Below are 21,915 nucleotides of genomic sequence, written 5' to 3'. Positions count from 1 at the left end.
TTGAGTGTTCTGGTCAATTGACCTTTTGCTGCACCAAGCAAATCTGAAGCCACCAATAAATTGGGGAGAAAGATAACCCCTTCACAAAAGGCTTGTCACTGAGCCAGACACTCTGGTGCAGTGCTTCTTTAAATAGAGAACATTTCTGATATATTTTATTTATTATTTTTTTAATTAGAGTCGGGGTCTTGCTCCGTTGCCCAGGCCAGAAGGCAATGATCTGATCAGAGCTTATTATAGCCTTGAACTCCTGGGCTCAAGTGATCTGCCTACCTCAGCTTCATGATTCATTGGGATTACAAGTGTGAGCCACCATGCCCGGCTCTTTTCCTGGTATATTTTAAATGTTTTCATTTGCTTGAAAGTGAGATTTATCTGTTGTATTCAGAAAATCTGGCAAGATGTACCTGATTTCTTGAGATCTCTAAAAATCACGTGATGTTAACATTGAAAGGGGCATTTGAGTCTCAGATTCTTACTTTAAAGATGAGGAAACTGCGGTCTGGAGAGGTTAATTGACTTGTTTAGATCACACAGCGTTGTGTGTAGCAGGCTGCCCAGTCTCCAGCTGTCTCCCATTACTGTGCATCTTCCTTGCACCCGAGGTATGCAGGGAAGCTCACCTCCCAGTCAGGCCTCTCTACCTGGTCCTCAGCTGCCATCACAGATATTTAATCACTGATTCCTTTTGTGGATTTCATTGCTATGTTTTCCTTTTACTATGGAAACGTTTCAAACATAAAAGAAGATAATATAATATAAATAACTACCATGCCCCCTCACCCAGCTTCTGTAATTATTAGCACACTGCCAGTCTTTTTTTCTCTATACCTGACCCCAGTTCCCCCTCCCACCCAGATGACTTTAAGGCAAATCCAAACATCATGCCATTTCATCTCTGAATGCTCCGTGTGTAACAGTGGGTGAACCCTCTCCTACGTACATATATGTCCCAGTACAATTGTCACAACTAAAAAGAGTGAACGATAATTCCTTAATATCATCACATTTCCCTGATTGTCTTTCTTACTACGTCTCTGTCTGTCTGTCTCTCTCTCTCTCTCTTTGCAATTGGTTAGAATAAAGATTATCAGGTAGAATTATGAGCTGATCATTCCCAGTCCTTGCATTAGAATTTTGCCGAATGAAGGAAAATAAATTGCATAATAAGGAGATTTTATAATAGCCACAGATCACATTTATAAATGCCTTTATACTTCCTAAGTCTCTTTAGTCATAACTGTCTTTGTTTTTTGAGACCGAGTCTCATCCTGTCACCCAGGCTGCAGTGTGGTGAGACACTCTCGGCTCACTGCAACCTCCGTCTCCCGGGTTCAAGCAATTTTCCTGCCTTGGCCTCCCCAGTAGCTGGGATTACAGGCACCCGCCACCACGCCCGGCTATTTTTTGTTGTTGTTGTTTTATTTTTCATAAAGACAGGGTTTCACCATGTTGGCCAGGCTGGTTTCGAACTCCTGACCTCAAATGATCTGCCCGCCTCGGCCTCCCAAAGTGCTGAGATTACAGGCATGAGTCACCGCACCTGGCCAACCGTAACTTTCATGTCAGTTAGGGAGACAGGTATCCTTTGCCTCCATGGAATCTAATTAGCGGTTGAGCTCAGATCTCCCACGCTTCCTGACTTGGCTCTTTTTACTGCAACAAAATCTCATTATAACTCCCATCTCATTAAAATTATAGCTTCAGTTTTGCACAGCTTATTAGGATCACCCCTATTCTAAATACTTCCTGTGTAGAAGCTTGTGGAACCTTTATGACAGCCTTGTGGAGGACATGCTTGGATTCTCATTGCACTGCTGGGGAATCTCAGGCACAGAGGAGTAGAAACGTTTTTCAAGGTCGCCCAGCACGGGCATTTAAGCCCAGGTCTTTCTGATTCTAGAGCTCCTGCTTGCAATAGCTGTTAGACGTGAGCATCACGTAACAAGGTGACTGTAATTCACAGCATCAACTTTATCCTTATTCCCTTTTAGAATTTGGCTTGAAATGTGAAACAAAACCACATTTTAAAAAACGCTACTATTTCATAAATGTGGATGTGATTTTCCTTTATTCAAATTCATGAAAATCAACATGACCCTCGACTGAAAACTGCAGAGCTGAAAATGAATCCAAGACCCTGAACTGTCCGTCCCGGCCTCACTCAGCCGGTGGCTTAGCGCCACTTGGTCCCTGCCTTGGCCTGACCCTGCTTGCTCTGTCTTGTGCTTTCAGGAGCAGTCAAAGCCCTTTTTAGAAAATATTTCCTGGTCTTCTCTGGCATTGGATGGACAGAGTTTTCCACTAGGCCTTTTTTTTTTTTTTTCCCAGCCACACTGGCCCTTAAGAAGATGTTACTCAAGGCTCCACACCTACTTCAGACATTTTTAGGGGCCCTGACTGGGGCCTTGCGCAGAACTGCCAGGAACCCTACAGAGAGGAGGAGCCCAGCTCTGGGGGCCTCGCCTTGCTCTCAGTGTTTACCGAGCCGCTGCAGAGGTCCTGCTGTCAGTGTGCTGATTCTCTTTCTCACACTTCCCCAAACAGCATAGTCTTGTTAGGCAGCTGTTTCTTGCAAGGCCTTCTTTCAGCCACGGTCGCTTTTCCCATGTTTGTAACCCTGGTGTTTCACCCCTTCCTTTTTTTTTTTTGAAGGGCTTTTCCCCTAAGTCTTTCTGTCGCTGAACAGCTGTGCTCTGATATTAGATAGAATGTTTTCTGTCCTCACCACAAGCTTATGAACAAAAGGGTTTTAAGAACCCTGATAAATGAACAAGGTCTCTGGGAAGATGAAATGTTACCAACGTTTCAAACAATCAAAATCCTTGTGCATCTCGAAGGCTTTGCCCTTTCAAAGCAGTGCTGGGTGGGTATTTTGTCTTGGAGCCTTGGAGACTGTAATTTTTTTTTCAGTCTCCCTATCGACCTGACATGGGAAAGTTGGTCGGAAGATGGGCCTTTACTGCCATCAAAGCCCCGAGTTTGCTTTCCTATTGGCTGTTTGTCCTGCTTTCAGGCCCCTCTGGAGAGTTTCGGGGGGTTCTCTCAGCAAAGAGAGGCCAAGGCTGGGCACTTTGGTTTCTGTTATCTTCCAGTTTCTGTTGAGGTTCTGTCCTCATCTGAAACAAACTTGTGGACACCCTTGATTGGGCGCTGCCTGTGTGTAGGTGTGAGCACCTGCCATCCTCCTGTTCCATCTGCAGAGCAGCCTGTGGTGTCTGCATCGGGACCTCCAACTTTCACAAGTGGAAACTGAGAGTCAGAGAAACTAAGCGGCTTGACCAAGGCTGCTTAGCAAGGTTGTCTGCAACGTGGATCCAGCTCTCCAGCGAGTGGTGGAGCCAATATTCATGCCCAGACGTGTTGGACTCTGAGGCCTCTGCTGTCTTCAGTAAAGAGTCCCTGAGTGGCCAAGGATGGCCAGAGAGGGGGACTCCTAGACTATTCTGCCTTCTTCCTTCCATGTAGGACCTCCTTCTAAACCAAAGGGGTTCTCCTTTATTTAAACTCCTCACCTTCCCATCTTTGCCCCCCATCGTACCCCCTGGAATGCGCACGGTCTTCCGTGACTTATTTTAATGTTGTCAAAAGCCCAGTCCGGGGTCTGAGCCCAGACGTTTTGCTCTCCAGCTCAAGCCTCTTCCTGGTACTGCCTCACATGGGAACAGAAAGGTCAAGGCTTAAAGTAAAATGACAGATGGAAAGAAAAGCCTTCCCCAGCCTGTGGAGCTCCGTGAAATCCTTCATTATGGGATTTCCCTTGTCAGGGCTACAAGGAGAAGCCTGAAGGCTCACGGCAAAATCAACAACACATAAAGGCACTGTATAGGCAGGCATTGCTCATCGCAGTGAAAACATCTGACAGGCGGTCCCAAGGGTGATGCAGCAGGATGATGGGGAGGGAGGAGGGGGAGAAGAGAGGGACGAGAAGAGGAAAATGACCAGCATCGGGATTTCATTTGCTCCCTGTCGGCACCATGCCTTCTCCCTTCCCTAGAGATCTTCTCTTCTGAAGAAGAGATCTTTTACAAATGCAGAAGAAAGACTGGCTAGCTCCAAGGAAGAAGATATAGAAAACATCTGAATCTAGAGACCTAGACACATCCTCCTCTGGAGATCTTGAAGGCCAGGGTTGAGACTTATCATCCGGGGAGTTTAGGGAAGGACCTGCAAGGAGGCGGAGGCAGGGACTCATGATGTCAGCCCTGTGGATTCAGGAGAGAGGAGTGGTCACAGGTTGCCTTGGGGGCATTCTCATCTCAAGCCAGAGTAAGGCCAAGGCAGTAAGTCCACACAAGGGACGACCAAGAGGCCGGCACACATGGCGCAGACTCCAGACACCCCTGTCCCTGCCCGTACATCAGGCTGCACACCTTTTTCTCATCTCCGCACACCTTTCCCCGTCTTTTCTAATTTCCTTTACCCTTTGAAGCTTCCTATCACCTCTATGGGAAAATGCAGACAAAGCATCTTTTCATGGGGTTTTCATGTCAATAAAGAAAACCCTTGCAGGACACGGAGTTGATCACAAAGCACATGAGTCCAGCAGGCTAGGGAGGGGCTTCATTCTTTGGAAGAGAAGCAGGGGCAGATTCTGTGCCCAGAAGGGAGCTGCATCCCCTCGGCTGCCCCATGCACTCCCTAAGTGGGGCACCTCCAGGTCCTTCGATGTTAGGGGAAACTGAAAAGTGCAAAGACATTTTTGCAGTAGCTTTTGGGAGTATGCTCTGGCACCTCCGGGGGTACAGAATGTGTGATGCTGGTGACGGTGTGGCACGGGGAAGGTCCCGTGGGTTCCACACCCAGTAAACAGCCACGAGTCCTCTCTAGTCTCCATTTCTCCTTTGGTCAAAAAGGAGTTCAACTTAATTATCCTGCTTGCGTCGTATGGAAAACAGGATCTAGGGAGAGAAGGTTTGGAAAGTTCTTAGAAAGGTTAAAAGAGACATATTAAGTGTGGTTGTTGTTATCCTGGACTTCAGGGAGCGGAGGAATAGGAACATACATGTCACTACCCCAGCACTGGCAGCCAGAATTTGCCAAGCCTCTGCAGTGGCAGCGGCCATCCCCCACCAGAAGCGATGGGAGGAGAGGGGCTCTAGCAGCCAGCAGCGGGAGGAGCCCAGAGGGAAGTGTGGTTGCTGAGCCTGTGGCCGGCAGAAACCACCTCCCTCCCTCCCTGTCTGGCTTGCTCCAAACCCCAGGAAAGGCAGAGTTTCTGTGGATACTTAAGCTGTGCCTGCTGGACCAGGCTGGGGTGGGGGCAGGGGGCTGCTTTCTGCCAAATGATGCCAGTGGGCATGGAGGGGGAGCGACAGCTGGGGGGTGGAGCACTAGCAGGGTCAGAGCTTTCTCTTGCCAGCCTGTGCTGGGCCTGGGGGCTGGCGCCTGCTCTCAGCTTAGACAATGCATGAGGGACTCTGGGTGGCGGCAGGATGAGGCTCAGAGAACCTGTATGTGGGATGCTGGAGAGGTCCAGGGCCAGCAGGCAGGGCATAAGATGCGCACTGCCCAATGAAACCAGAGGAAAACAGGGTTGAAACTGGCAGGCTGTGGCAGGCTCTTCCAATGGAGGAAGACCCCCTGCAGCTCTGCACCCCCGCCCCCACCGCCGCCCCCCCCATCACCCTCGCTCGCACACATCTAGCTCCGCCCTCAGGAAAGCACTCAAATGGAGAGGACTTGCCAGTTTGCTCCTGGGGCATAGGTGTGTGCTGGCATGCTCTCAGGTCTCTCTTCCACCCAGCGCCTTAGGCAGGAAGGTAGGCTTGCAGTGCAGGAGGCAGGGAAATGGAGTTGACACAAAGCTCTACCTGAAGTGTGACTGCCACTACCTCAGGATGCTGGTGTTTCAAGGTCAGCCCTGTAGACATGGTTTTATCCTTCTAGGCGCTGGGTAGCAATGTTTATAGTCTGGCCCGTGACATTAACTGGCCTCTCATAAAAGGTCCCATATCCCTTTCTGCAGTACACAGCATTTTAAGACCAACTTAAATAGCACATAACATGGTTTTAAAATGAAATTGTATAGCTATTTCTACACATGGCCACTGAACCAATGACCTTGGCTTCACTGGCCCAAGGAGACCCTGATCCTTGTTTTGACCCCATTACGGGGTATCCCTACCCCCACCCTCTACCTCCATGGGGCCTTGTGCCAATGATTTGGCATCTCTGGGCCTCAGCTTTCTCATCCTGAAAGGAGGGGAGAAGGGCAGGATTTCTTTCCAAAAGGAAAACTCAGTAATAAAAGTGCAATAGTAATGCCAACTTTGTGTGCTGTCTATGCACTCTCCTTTGTTCTTTTAATTCATGCCCAAAACACTTCAATGAAAGGACTTCACGCTCAGTTCCTCTTTACCATCATTCGCCCCATCTAAACTTTCTCCAAGATGGTGATTTTGCCTCCACGCCCACTGAGTCTCTTAATCCCCTCCTTCCACTGGTATCCCCACTGCTTCCATGAGTGGCTGAGCCCCTTATCAGCATTTTCCTGGAATGTTGCAGTGTTCTAAAGGATGCCTCTCTCCCTGGATGCGACCTCCATCCAGAGGGTTCTTGGAGAGGTAAAGGGATGTGTTCATGTATCTGGTCTGTGATGGAGCCATGATTGGAACCAAAGACTTGTTGACTCCAAAGTTCATACCCTTTGCTGCACATCACAATGTCTCATTTCCCAGACTCATTGTCCGCTGCTTCTCACTTCCCTTACTTTATCACTCACACACTTGGAAGGGGCCGCGCAGTTTCAAGCCGCTGGCCGTTTTTACAGGGTAGTCCTTCTGGCTAGTGTGATACTCACATGCCTGCTTAGGAAACACCTATTCAGGTACACTGCCTTCTCCATCCTTCTGTTACTCCATCAATCATATCATGTCATCATCATGTGATGACCTCTGTCTGTTCTATGGATTTGTGAGCATCTTGAGGGTAGGGACCAGGTTTTATTTGTCACTGATTCCCTAAAGACAGTTACAGTACCTGATATAACGTGTACTGAAAAGTTTTTCAAAGTGCCATGTGCTTTACATGGATTATCTTATTTAAGTTTCTTAATAACCCTGTAAGAGGCTGGATGTGGTGGCTCACACCTGTAATCCCAGCACTTTGGGAGGCTGAGGCAGGCAGATCGCCTGAGGGCGGGAGTTCGAGATCAGCCTGACCAACATGAAGAAACCCTGTCTCTACTAAAAATACAAAAATTAGCTGGGCGAGATGGCACATGTCTGTAATCCCAGCTACTCAGGAGGCTGAAGCAGGAGAATTGCTTGAATCCAGGAGGCAGAGACTGCAGTGAGCTGAGATCGTGCCATTGCACTCCAGCCTGGGCAGTAAGAACGAAACTCTGCCTCAAAAACAAACACACACACACATAACCCTGTAAGGGATGAAGAGCTTCAAGATGCATCTGGGACTCACCTTTTCCATGGAGAAAAACCAACATAGCTGGTAGATAATACAACTTCAAATAGATCATCTCAGAGAGAGCACTGGAATTCAACAGTGAAGTGACAGGAAGCACCAAAAGCCGAGGAGAGAGAAGCAAGGCGGCCTGCTTGGCCGGGATCAGTTGTGAGTCTGGAGAGGCTCCCTACCTGTGGGGAAAGGGTAAGTGAGAGGCCCTTAGTGGTCCATATTCCTGCTGTGGACTCCCACAGTCCTAGCCATGGAGAGGATCTTGACCCTCACAGGCCCCAAGCCTAACATAAAGAGTTGTCTGGAGAGCACACGGAGGCATTGCTCCAGGAAGGGAGCTAATGCTGACCCCCACAAACCCCCAAGTCCTAAGCAGCTACAGCATGGTGCCATTTTGAGAGCCCAGCCCTCACAGACTGCATCCTGCCCTGCATCCAGGACCAAGACAGGGGTCACGGGCAGCTACGTCACTATCTCTACCAGCAGATGGGGAGCTATGCATTTTCATGCACCCCGAGGACAAATTTCACTGCCCACAACCACTGCCCCTGTGGGCTGCTGTAGGGCAGAGGTGAGAGCAAAGTCTGTGTCCTCCAGCGGCCTGCCTACTACTGTTCTCCGGGAAAACAACCCCAGCCTCCCCAGTAGCAGAGAGCCCAGCTAGGAGAATGTTGCAATGGCCTGAAGGGTGCCTCTCATCAGCGGTCCCCACCTGAGGATTCTGTGGCAGCCAGGAGATTACCTGTTTCTGCTACCATAGTCGGCACCCGCAGGCACCACTGGGGAGACTAAGGTCAGGTCCACATGGCCCCACACCACCTCCCTCAGAATGCATGCACGCTGTAGGGACCTGCGGAGCAATCAACCCAGTCCACCACCATTCATACCTGAACACTTCTCCTGGGGCCTAAGGTCGGGCTTACCCCACCTGACACTACCACGACAGCTGACACCCACCTGCACATGCCACCTGTGAGTCTGGGGACTGGTCCTCCCAACTCATTGCAGCTACTGCCCACATCAGGGTGAGCTGCTTAGGTCCCAGAGACTTGTCCTGCCACTGCCACTGCTACTGCCATTGCCCATGCCCTGCCCACTGCCCAGGAACCTGGGAACCTGCCCATATGCCTGATCCACCGCTGCCAGTGCTAGAATGCAAGCAAGCCACTTGGAGGCCCAGGAAATGGCCTGTCTGAACCCATTAACACCAGTGCCACCCCGGGGCTCAAGGACAGGCACACTCAGCCTACTGCTGTCAGCACTGGGTCCCAAAGATTGGCCCACGTCGCATCCTAGTCCCCAGCAGAACCTCACCACAGCTTCCTCTACCAACTGCACTCTAAGCCACTGAAGAAATGACAGACACCATGGATGCTGTTTACAGCCAAAAAAAATTATACAGAAACTGCACTTCTGCAGGTACCCAGAATCAAAGTCAAAGTGCCCTACTCCACCACCACCGTGGATACCTCTTCAGGAAAAAGTCCTTCCCCACAAAAGCAAATTCAAAAAATTAGAAGAAGCTGCTGTTACATTAAATGAGCAGATATTGACATGAGACACAGAAAACATGAAAAAGCAAGAAAATATGACACCTCCAAGGGAACACAATAACTGAACAGCAACAGATATCAATCAAAAGGAAATTTATATAATCCTGGAAAAAGAATTTAAAATGTTGATACTAAAGAATTGCAGTCAGATATAAGAGAATTCTGAAAAATAATACAAATAAATCAGAAAAATAATCAGTATATGAATGAGAAATTTACCAAAGGGATAGATGTCATAAAAAAGAACCAAACAAATTCTGGAATGATAGAATTAATTGAATGAAATACAAAATACTTTCCAAAGCATCAATTATAGACTAGATCAAACAGAAGAAAGACTCTCAGAACTTAAAGACAGTTCTTTTGAAATAAACCAGTCACACAAAAATAAAGAAAAAAGTAATAAAAGAATGAGCAAAAGCTTTGTGACATACAAGACTTTAGACGTGTCCAAATATTCAAATTTTCAGTGTCCCAAAAGATGAAGAGAAAGCAGAAGAGTTAGAAAACCTATTTAACAAAACAGCACAGAAAAAGCTCCTAAGACTAGCAAGAGATTTAGACATCTAGATTCAGGAGGCGTAAAAATCTCCAAATAAGCACAATTCAAAAAAGTCTTTTCCATGGTATATTATAGTCAAACTGTCAAAAGTCAAGACAAGGGGAAATTCTAAAAACAACAAGAGAAAAGCTTCTTTACTGCAAGTAAAGCGGTGGAAAAGATATCCCATGCAAATGGAAACCAAAAGTAAGCAATAAAACAGGCTTTAAGTCAAAAATAGTAAAAAGAGACAAAGAAGGTCATTGTATAATGATAAAGGATTATTTCCTGAATATAACAGTTCTAAACAAACATGCATCCAACACTGGAGCGCCCAGATATGTAAAGCAAATATTATTAGATATAAAGGAAGAGATAGACTTTAATACATTAATAGCTATAGATTTCAACACCCCGCTCTCAGTGTTAGACAGATTATAGACAGAAAATTTTAAAAACATTACACCAAATATGCGTAACAGACATTTACAGAACATGTCATCAAACAGCTACAGAGTGCTTATTCTTCTTTTTAGCACACAGAACAGTTTTCAGTATATGTTATGACAAAAAACAATTCTCAAACAGTTTTTAAAAATTAAAATCATAACACATATTTTCTCAGATCACAATGGAAGAAAACCAGAAATCAATATCAAGAGGAACGTTGGAAACTACACACGTGTGGAAGTTAAACAACATGGTTCAGAATGACCATTGCCTCAAGGAAGAAATTAAGGAGGAAATAAAAAAATTTCTTGAAACAAATGAAAATCAAAATACAATATACCCAAACCTTTGAGGTACAACTAGAGCAGTGTTACAAGAGAATAGCAATAAATACCTACATCAAAAAAATAGAAACATTTCAAGTAAACAATGTACCAATCACCTCAGGGAACTAGTAAAGCAAGAGTAAACCAAACCCCAACTTAGCAGCAGAAAACAGAGACTAAAGATCAGAGCAGAACTAAATTAAATAGAAACAAACAAAAAGATAAACAAAATGAAAAGTTAGTTTTTGGAGATTATAAACCAAATAGATAAACTACTTTCTAGACTAACAGAAGAAAGAAAGAAGACCCAAATAAGCAAAATCAGAAACGAAAAACAATTCACAACTGATGTCACAGAAATACAAAAGATGATCAGGGCTACTATGAACAACTATGTGCTAACAAACTGGAAACCCTAGAGGAAATGGATACATTCCAGAATACATACAACCTATGGAGATTGAATCAGGAAAATAGAAAAAACCCAAACAGATCAATAACAAATCATGAGATTTAATAAATAACAATAAAAAACCTCCCCCAAAAAGAAAAGTCCAGAACAGGATCACTTCACTGCTGAATTCAGCCAAACATTCAAAGAAGAACCAACACCAATTCTCCTCAAACTATTCAAAAAAATTGAAGCAAGTCCAGGCACAGTGGCTCACTCCTGTAATCCCATCACTTTGGGAGACCGAGATGGTGGATCACTTCAGGTCAAGAGTTTGAGACCAGCCTGGACAACATGGTGAAGCCCTGTCTCTACTAAAACTACAAAAACTAGTCAGGTGTGGTGGCAGGTGCCTGTAATCCCAGCTACTCAGGAAGCTAAGGCAGGAGAAACACTTGAACCTGGGAGGTGGAGGTTGCATTGAACTGAGATCACACCATTGCACTCCAGCCTGGGTGACAGACAGGACCCCTCCTCAAAAAAAAAAAAATCATCCTAAATGATTCTCCAAGGACAGCATTACCCTGATCCCCAAACCAGGCAAGGACTCAACCAAAAAAGAAAACTACAGGCTAATATCCTTGATGAACATAGAAGCAAAAATTCTCAGCAAAATGCTAGTAAACCAAATCCAGCAATACATTTAAAAAAAAAAAAAACCATGATCAAGTGGTATTTATCCCAGGGAAGCAAGGATGCTCAACATGTACAATTAAATAAATGTGACACATCACATGAACAGAATGAAAGACAAAAACTATATGATTATATCAATAGATGCAGAAAAGGCATTTGATAAAATTCAGACTTCCTTTGTGATTAAAAACTCTCAACAAACTATGCATAGAAGGGACATACCTCAACATAATAAAGGCCATATGTGACAAACCCATGGTTAACATCATACTGAATGGGGAAAAGCTGAAAGCCTTTCCTTTAAGAACTGAAACAAGATAAAGATGCCCACTTTCACCATTTCTATTCAGCATAGTAATGGCAGTCCTAGACAGAGCAATTAGGCAACAGAAAGAAATAAAAGGCATCCAAATTGAAAAAGAAGTCAAATTGTCCCTCTTTGCTGACGGTTCGATCTTATATATATAAAACATCTAAAGATTCTACCAAAAAAACTCTTAGATCTGATCAATTCAGTAAGGTTTCAGGATACTTAATCAACATACAAAAATCGGTAGCATTTCTATAAACCAAAAATTGAGAAAGAAATCAAGAAGGCAATTTTGTTTACAACAGTTATAAAAAATACCTAGGAATAAATTTAACTAAGGACGTAAAAGATCTCTACAAAGCACTGATGAAAGAAATTGAAGAGGACACAAATTGAAAATACATCCCATACTCATGGATTAGAAGAATTAATATCATTAAAATGACCATACTGCCCAATGCAATCTATAGATTCAATGCGATGCCTATCAAATTACCAATGTCATTTTTCACAGAGATTAAAAAGAACCATAAAATTTGTATGGAATGACAAAGAGCCTGAATAGCCAAAGAAACCCTGAGCAAAAAGAACAAAGCTGGAGCATCACGCTATCTGACTTCAAAATAATTTACAAGGCTATAGTAATCAAAACGGCATAGTATTAGTATAAAAACAGATACATAGACCAATGGAACATAACTGAGAATCCAGAAATATATCCACTTATTTATAGCCAACTGATTTTTGACAAAGATGCCAAGCACATAGTTTGGGGAAAGGACACTCTCTTCAATAAATAGTATTGAGAAAATTGGACATCTATATGCAGAAAAGTGAAATTGGGCCCTTATCTCACCATATACAAAAATCATTTCAAGATTGATTAAAGACTTAAACATAAGACTTGAAACTATAAAAATACTAGAAGAAAAAATAGGAAAAACATTGGTCTAGGCAAATATTTTATAGCTGAGACTTCAAAAGCATAGGCAACAAAACCAAAAATAGACAGATGGGACTATATTAAACCAGAAGTCTTCTTCACATCAAAGGAAACAATCAACAGAGTAAAGAGAAAACCTGCAGAATGGGAGAAAACTATTTATCCAATAATGGACTAGCATTTAGAATATGCAAGGAACTCAAACAATTCAACAGTAAACACAAAAACTTATAATCCCATTAAAGAGTTGGCAAAGGACATTCAAAGATATTTCTCAAAAGAAGACAAACAAATGGTCAATAGTTATATAAAAAAGTACTTAGCATCACTAACCATCAGAGAAATACAAATCAATACCACAGTGAGGTATCATCTTAACCCAATTAGAGTGGCTATGATTAAAAAGACAAAAAATAAGAGATGCAGGTGAGGACATGGAGAAAGAGAACACTTAAACACCGTTGGTGGGAATATAAATTAGTACAGCCATTATGGAGAACAGCGTGGAGGTTATTCACAAAACTAAATACAGAACTACCATACAATCCAACAATCCCACTTCGGGACATTTATCCAAAGGAAAGGAAATCGGTATATTAAAGGGAAACCTGCACTCACATATTATTTGTAGCATTGTTCACAATAGCAATTATATGGAATCAATCTAACTGTCCACCAAGGGATGGACACTTGGACTAGATAAAGGAAATGTGGTATTAATACACAATGGAATACGATTTGTCCGAAAAAAAAGAAAGAAATCATGTCATTTGCAGCAACATGGATGCAACTGGAGGTCGCTGTGTTTAGTGAAGTAAGCCAGACACAGAAAGACAGATTTAGTGTGTTCTCACTCACATGCGGGAGCTAAAATAGTTGATCTCATGGAAGTAGAGAGTGGAATGATGTTAACTAGAGGCTAGGAAGGGTGTGTGGGTGGCAGGAGTTGGGGAAGAAGAGAGGTTGGTGAATGGCGACAAACATACACATAAGTTCTAATGTTTGATAACAGAGTAGGATTACCATAGTTAGCAACAATGTACTGTCTATTTCAAGGTAGCTAGAAGAGAGAACTTGAAATGTTCCCAACACATAGAAATGAAAAATACTCAAGGTGATGTATTCCCCAAATACCCGAACTTGATCATTACACATTCTATGCATGCAACAGAGTATCACATGTACCCTATAAATATGCAAAATATTACATATCAATTCAAAAACGCTACAACATATTATTTCCCCCCTTTTCCAGATGAGGACATTCAGAGGGATGGGAGCAGTGGCAGCTCTACAGTGTTAATCTATGGCAGAGGTTTATGGATTATAATTTGGTTGCAGGGGTACCAGGAGGTTTTGTCCTGAAGCTGATTTTTGCTACGTGTTGCTGTTACTCCACACATGCATGTTTGGAAGCGGCTATGACAATCTTGGGGACTAAAACCCTCCTTTGTCAAGCAAATGTACCACTTCTAGAGGGAAGTTAAGTCCATTGCCAAAGATTGTATAGCTAGAAACTGGCCCGGATGGTTCCTGGAGAACACCTGAGTCAGTAGAACATAGTCGTCAGTAGGAGGTTAGTTAAAAGTCATTAGGTATTTTTGCCAAGATACTAATGAGTCATTAACATGGAGTTTACAAGAAGAAACCCAAAGGTCCCAGTCTTTTCCAGCTTCTAGGTTAAGTGGGGAAATAAGTAGCTAAAATGTACCTTATGACACATACAAAAAAGACAAACTCAGCAGGTGCAAAAAAACAGCAATTGGGCAGCAATCTATGGGGAGTCGCAGAGCCATTGGTGAGGGGCACGGGGTAAGTAGGTGAGGTGGTATAAGAGTATACGACTCACAGCTTTGATGAAAGGAAATGCGCCGTTGTATTTCAGCTGCAGCCTACCTAGTCTACCTCCCACGTGGGTCCCAGTTTCCTCCTCTGCATAAGGAAGGATTAAGACTCAATAGTCTCAAACCTTCCAGCATTGATACTGTATGACTGATTTTGTTTTCAAAGCAGAGAAAATATTGAGCACATATAGCACTTAACACTCTCATCTATTCTTGTGACTTTTTAAAAACTTTCTGGAGAATGGCCTCTTGGGCATTGCCATGTAGAATGTCTATTTTGAGACGTGTCTGTAGCCAGTTCTCATCAGGAATCAGCTTCCCCTATCCCAGACCAGGGAATGCACGGATTTTAGTATTCACTAGTGTCAGGAAAGTCAGCTTTAGGAAAAGAAAAAAAATCGTAACATTCTCCAAAGCCATCCAGGATTGGTTTGGGGTTCTTCATGATTTTGTAATCTCCTGGTCAATTCTTCCTTACGATAGCATGCCTGATCCAATACTTTCTTCTGAGACTGTGGGAGGTTTGACATCTAACGGAGAAAAAAACTGGTCGTGTTTTTGAGACGAGACTTTCTGAGGGAGGTCTGAACAGCTTTTCCTAGGCTGTTCTATTTTTCCTGCCCACTCTGATGTTGAACACTGCAGGGAAATCCGGCTGCTTCCTAGAAGCCAATCCATTCCACCCCCATTGGAGAGGAAGAGAAAGATGGATTACATGATTCTGGTTCTAAGCCCAAGAGTCATGGTTGTGTCAGAGCAAAGGTTACCAGTACCCAGAGTCCAGGAACCCAGTAGGGCCTGGGAAACCCATAGAGCTGCCAAGCGCCTTCCATCCAACAATCCCAGCAGCATCTGGAGGGAGAAGGCACAGAGGGAATGCAGGGAGGGAGGCATGGAGGCTTTAGACGAAGGCCGCTGATAGGAACTAGTTCTGTTAAAGCTCTGGGCTCAGTGACTTTCTGGGGGCCACGGAGTTTCTTTAGGGGCCTTGCAGGGAGCTTATTTGGAGATCTATCCAGAAGAGAAGAGGTAGTGAGTGGAGGAGCATGGGCATGCACAGCTTCCCTGTGGCAGGAGAAAACCCAGCAATGGGATATGGGGAGGAGGAGGCAGACAGAAGAGGGGCTGGGGCCCTTCACACGGACTGGCGTCCTCTTCTCTTCAGGATCCTTTGAACCTCCTGTGGATTCATAACTCCATTCTCCTGGCCACTTGGGTATCTGGGCGATTTTTCCAGGGACTGGGCCAGCCAGTTTCTCCCAGTGTAGGCCCTAAAAAGCCTCCTCCTCCCATGTCTAGATGCTTCTGCTGACAGACAGACTAATTCAAACGATCCCTGCTCAGTCTCATGTTTCCCAAGCAAGAGCCTCACCTCCATGCACAGTAATGGTCTCACCAAGCTTAAGGGAAGGGTGGTCCATTTGGGATGTTCTCATGTATAGTGTGAACTAATAAGAAATTGCTGCTCTTTCAACACAGAGAAAATGCTGCTGCTGACCACTCACCCTCGCCCCCACCCTTCCTCAGTGTAGACTGTGCCAGGGCCATCCTGGGTGAGGGAGAGAGAACAAGGAGGCCACCTCCACCCTCTCACAGTCCAGACTCTTGCTGGACACAGGTATATATAAAACTAACAGTAGTACTGGTGAGTAAATGCAGCTATGGGAATGCGGAGGATGGAGAGATTTCCATCACCACTCACCAGGTAGAAGATGAATCAGGAAAGCTTAAAAGACATGGAATTTTACTTTTTTTTTTTTTTTTTTTTTTGAGACGGAGTTTCACTCATGTTACCCAGGCTGGAGTGCAATGGCGCGATCTCGGCTCACCGCAACCTCCGCCTTCTGGGTTCAAGCAATTCTCCTGCCTCAGCCTCCTGAGTAGCTGGGATTACAGGCACGCACCACCATGCCCAGCTAATTTTTTGTATTTTTAGTAGAGACGGGGTTTCACCATGTTGACCAGGATGGTCTCGATCTCTTGACCTCGTGATCCACCTGCCTCGGCCTCCCAAAGTGCTGGGATTACAGGCTTGAGCCACCGCGCCTGGCCATGGAATTTTACTTTTAAAGGAGGGATAGATGGATGGCACCCCCAGGCATGGGGAGACTCGAGCAAAGGCAAGGGAAATGCCATTTGACCAAGCCATGGATGTTTGGGGGAAGGAAAGTAAGGATTCAAGTGAGAGTATAAGAGATGTTGTTGGAGATACAGGGGTCTCCAGCCAGATGATCGAGGACTTTAATTCTACTCTAAAGACTTTGTAGCTCATCCTCCAGGTGACAGTTCCCTTGTACTCCACACCCATATTCCTTACTATTAATATCTTACACTACTGTGGTACATTTGTCAAAATTAGTGAAGCAACGCTGACACTTGATCAAGCCTCTGCTTGATGGTGGTATTCTTAAAATCAGTAGAAGTTTACCTTATGCTTCCTAACCCCATATGTCTTTTGCACCCCTGTGGCATGTGTACCCATGGGAGGATCACAGCCCTCTGTGGCCCCACGGAAAGTTACGGGTTTGAGCAACGCCATCTGTACTCATGTGTACCTTCCCATTTACAAGAAGACTGCCTGGAGCCAGAGCCCAGCCTGATAGATGCTAGGCAGCCCAGGTGACCACCAACCCTGCGAACACAACTGCCTTGGTTAGCGCTTGCTTTCATCAGCCCTGGGGAGGCACCAGAGGTGGAGGCAAGTGTGGATATGCTCGGAGTAGAGGTACAAGATGTCTGGTAGACCAGAAAGTAGCTGGAACTTCTGCTCAGTGAGACTGAGGTCCAGAAGCTATTCAGCATAGTGAACAGATGCTGAGATCCAAGGCTCAGGGTACCCAGGCTCCCATGGATTCTGCCATGAGTGAGGTAAGTGGTGGTTGTGTAGACAATTCATTCAACACACTTACTGAGCACACATTACATGCCAGGCACTGGGCTGTAGATCCAAAATGAATCAGGCCCAGCCCCCATCCTCGGAGGTGCTCCCAGTCCACACAAATCAGTGGGTTATTTCAAAACCCCGGGTATATATGAGTCCTTATGTTCCATCCTTCTAGACTGTCTGTGACCTCCTGTTCTATGCCTCTGTTTCTAGGTGATAGCAAGGATGCTAGGCCATCAGGCACAGCTCCCTGGGTTAATTTGTCCCCAGCTGAGAAAAAAATGCGGGTCATAGCAGAGGCACCGCTTCCCGAACTCCTCAAATCCGTAGGCATCTTGCCTGCACAGCCGCGTAAAACCTTGTTTTTCTTCCTCTCTGGGAATCAGAATTTAAACAGAAGCTGTCAGTAAGGGATGTGTCACATATGCTCTGGGTACATTCAGCCTATATTTCAGAAAAAGCCTTAATTCTCCTGATAGCTTTTATCTCATGGCCTGTCCAGGAAAAGAGAATCTTGCTGTAAATTTTCTCCAAAATTATGGCTGCCCTCCAGATACATGGGCTCCCAAGGGTCAAGGAAAAATCCCACTGCTTTCATGAGGAGCCAGGACACTCAGAGCCTGGCAGAACAGACAGTGCCTTGGGCTTCGAACAGTGCAGACAGGCTCTGCAACAAGGAAAGTACCCAAGACTCAGGGCAGAAGTCTCCCCCCCACCACTCCGACTTTTAGTGTAGCTTTGGGCTGCTGACCAGTCCACATTCCTCATGTAACCCAGATTCCACCTCATTGCCATGCACACCTCACCTTTGCTCCTGGGGTCTGCATATGAGCTAGTCTCCACCTTGGAAATGCCACACCCTTCTCTCCATCAGACCTTGTTTCTCCTAGCAATACCTGACTTCCCTGGCACCACTTCCAAGAAGCTTTCTGAACTCATCCCTGGGATGCCAACCAGTCTATTTCTCAGTACCTGCACAGTACTTAAACTCTTTGGACTCTAACAAGGAAAGCTTGGCCTCCTCTCACCCTGAGGCTCCCTTTCAGTGCCCCATTCCTATGCTGTGTGACTAGGAAGAAGATTGACAGGCCTTGATATAGGGGTTTAATCATTAAAGACAATGGTCTCCCATGGGGTACACACACACCAGGGGGACTGCACGAGATGAATGGGGTTAGGAAGAACATGGTAAACTTCTATTGATTTAAGAAACACTATCATTCAAGACCAGCCTGGGCAACATAGAGAGATCCTTTCTCTACAAAAAGTTTTTTTTTTTAAATTTCACTGGGCAAAGTGGCACACACCTGTGGCCCCAGCTACTTGGGAGGCTGAGGAGGGAGGATTACTTGCACCTGAGTGATTGAGGCTGCAGTGAGCCTGATGGTGCCACTGCACTCCAGCCTGGGTAACAGAGTGAGGCTCTGTCCCAAAAAAAGGAAATAGCATTGTAAAGCAGGGGCTTTAATAATAATGCATTAATAATAATATGTTAATAACATAATGTTAACAATGTATCAACATAGTTACTATTAATTGTTAAAATGTCGATATTAGTTCATCAGTTGTGACAAAGGTACTATGGGAATGGAAGCCATTACATTAATAATAGGAGGAACTGGGTGTGGGATATATAAGAACCCGCTGTATTATCTTCACAACTTTTCTCTAAATCTACACTTATTCTAAAATTAAAAGTCGATTTAAAAATACGAATCTTTTCACAGTCTGTATTTTACAGGTGTTTTGTGATGTACACAATGTTATTCTAAAAGCACATCACAGTTAAAATATAGATTCTGCTTCATGACAGCAGCACCCAAATTAGGTAGAAAAGCGTCTCCAGGCAGATGTCCCAGGCTGCTGAAAAAATCTCTGCTCCATCACACTGTGCAGAGACCTGTGTCCTCCGTCTTCTGTTCCTCCAGCAGTTTTAGATTTGTCCTTATCCACGGAGGCCAAGATAGCTTGTTCCCCAGTCCATGCTCCAGGGGGCGGCATGAAGGAGGCGAAGTATATGGGATTGTCTTAGTCCATTTGTGTTGCAAGAAAGGAATACCTGAGGCTGGATAATTTGTCAAAAAAAAGGACTTATTTGGCTCACGGTTCTGCAGGCTGTACAAGAAGTTGGTGACAACATCTGTTTCCGGTGAGAGCTTCAGGCTGCCCCCATTCATGGCGGAAAGGGACGAGGCGTTGTGTGCAGGTATCCCGTGGTGAGAGAGTAACCAGTGAGGGTGATGGGAGTGCTGGGCTCTTAAACAGCCAGCTCTGGCGGGAGCTAGTAGAGTGAGAACTCACCCAGTATCATGAGAACAGCATCAAGCCATTTATTAGGGATCCCAAACACCTCTAACATGGGGGATCCAATGACATGAAGTTTGGGGGAACAAACATCCCAACTATAGCAAGGTAGCTTCAAAAATGCACACATCACTTCTACTAAAGTCTCACTGGCCAGAACGGAATCCACGTAGCTACGCCCGACTGCTAGAGCATGGGAAACACAGTCTCAGCTACAGGCCCACCTGACATGTGGGGCAGAAGAAGGTAAATGGGATATTGAGAGACAACGAGCATTCTTTGCCATAGTGGATGATATTTCTATTTACTTATTCATTTTATGATTTATAAATAAGTAGATATGCACATATTGAGAGTACTGTGCATTTTTTAACTGATGGGGTGCAAAATAAAAAAATGTAGATCACCAGTTTAAGATACCAGCCAGGGGACGGTTTGACTTCTGGCCCAGGGTTCTCGGATCCTGAGAGGGGCTTTCTCCCCAAGTTCTAATGGGATCTGCAGTCAGACCCAGAACAGTGAGAGCATGTGTCAGTTTCTGTGAGGCTCAGTGTATCCTAATGCCTTGTCTCCTTGGGGTCTGTTTCCTGGTTTCCCACGATCTGTTAGCAGCCTCTCACTTCTTGTGTGCAAGGAAGATGATCTGCTTTCTTTGGAAGATTTTCATTTGAGTCAGTGAGACTAGGGAGTGAGGAAGAGAGGTGAGGAAGGACAAGGACAGTGTCTGAGAGAGATGGGCAGTAGAGAAAGAAACAGTCACAGATAAAGAATGAGGAAGAGATAAGGAAAGAGTGGTCAGACACTGGGACTGGAGCCCAGGAGAGGGGCTGCCGCGGTGGAGAGAGGCCAAGAGGAGGGAAGGCGCACAGAGTGAGGCTGGCCCAAAGGCAGCGGGCGTTGTGAGGTCAGTTGCTCTCAGAAGGTGGGGAAGGCAGGCAGTGCGTACTGGAGCCTGGGAGGGCTGCTGGGAGCCAGTGTCTGGGGAGCTACACCGTCCACTTTGCCAAGGTTGTTCTACCCTGAAGATAATCTCAGAAGGGAAGCAGGGCAGGGCTATCTTACAGGTGGGAGGAGAGGGTCCGGTCATTTTTCTCTCCCCACTCTGCTCCCCTCTGCACTTACATGGGACAGACTTTGTGCAGGCTTTGTGTTTATTTCTACGAGTGAGTTTATTTCTAGGTCTATTTTCTTATCTTCTAGGAGACTACACATGCCCCAAGCACTTCCTCCCCGGTGCTTAGGGGAACAGAGGTTCCACCAAGTGGAATGGGAGTGCTGAAACACTAGGGGTGATGTCTATCTGTGAAGACGGGGGAGGGCTTCATGGAAGAGGTGTCAGTCTTGAAGGACAAGAAAGGGATTTTACCAAGTAGAGATGGGATGAGCAGGAGGGACATTCACGACAGCGGGAACCATGTGATCGCAGGCCAGGAAGCCCAGGCAACACCAAGGCAGCAAAGAGGAAGGAAGAGGGAGGGAGGAGAGGATCAGGAAGCTGGGGCTGCTCCCCGCACTGGTAACAAGAATGCAACAAAGTGGCTTCCCTCAAGGGATAAACAAAACCCACACAGCTGATAAACACAGCTCTGTGTTTCATATTCTGTCTACGGAAGATAGGGTCAGGACCAGGTGTCGGGACTCTGGCTCTGACAATGGGCAGCATTCTGTAAACTCCACGGTCCCAGGAGCCCTGGGCATATGACTTTCATATCCACAGAGGAATGCTTCTTTCTCACGCCAAAGGTCAACGTTTCCCAAGTCCTGGGCACCAGGGTTATCCTGACCACCATGAAGTGGCCGGTGAGGGGGACCAAAGCTGTCAAACAGGCAATTCATCAGACAGGTGGTGTCAGTCAGCCGACCTGTAGCTCTTCCCTCCCTCTTTTGCCCCTGGCGTCTGCACAGCTCCATTGTTGTAGATCCATACACAATTTCACTCTGCTTATCGTGTGTTTTTTCTCGAAAGTCTTCGTGCCCTGCGCTGGCGTGACGGAGTGTGTTCCGATTCTCTTCCCATCCTGGTGGCGCGCTCTCTGTCTCCTGTGCTCTTTCCTTTTCTTCTCTCCCTCTGTACTATGGGCCCTTCCTACTGCCTGGTTCCTCCCTGTGCACATTCCACTGAGTTTTACAGACACTCCCATGGCTTCAGCGGTCACCTCTGGCAGGTGGATACTTGTCTGCAGAGATGGTGGATTGCTTGGAATACTTATAGCAGCAGGTAATGGAGACCTTGGCCCAACTGGCTTAAACAAGAAGG

The sequence above is a fragment of the Cebus imitator genome, unplaced genomic scaffold (genome assembly GCF_001604975.1).
Source record: "Cebus imitator isolate Cc_AM_T3 unplaced genomic scaffold, Cebus_imitator-1.0 Scaffold187, whole genome shotgun sequence".
Classification (NCBI taxonomy): domain Eukaryota; kingdom Metazoa; phylum Chordata; class Mammalia; order Primates; family Cebidae; genus Cebus; species Cebus imitator.
This window is presented reverse-complemented; position numbering follows the sequence as displayed.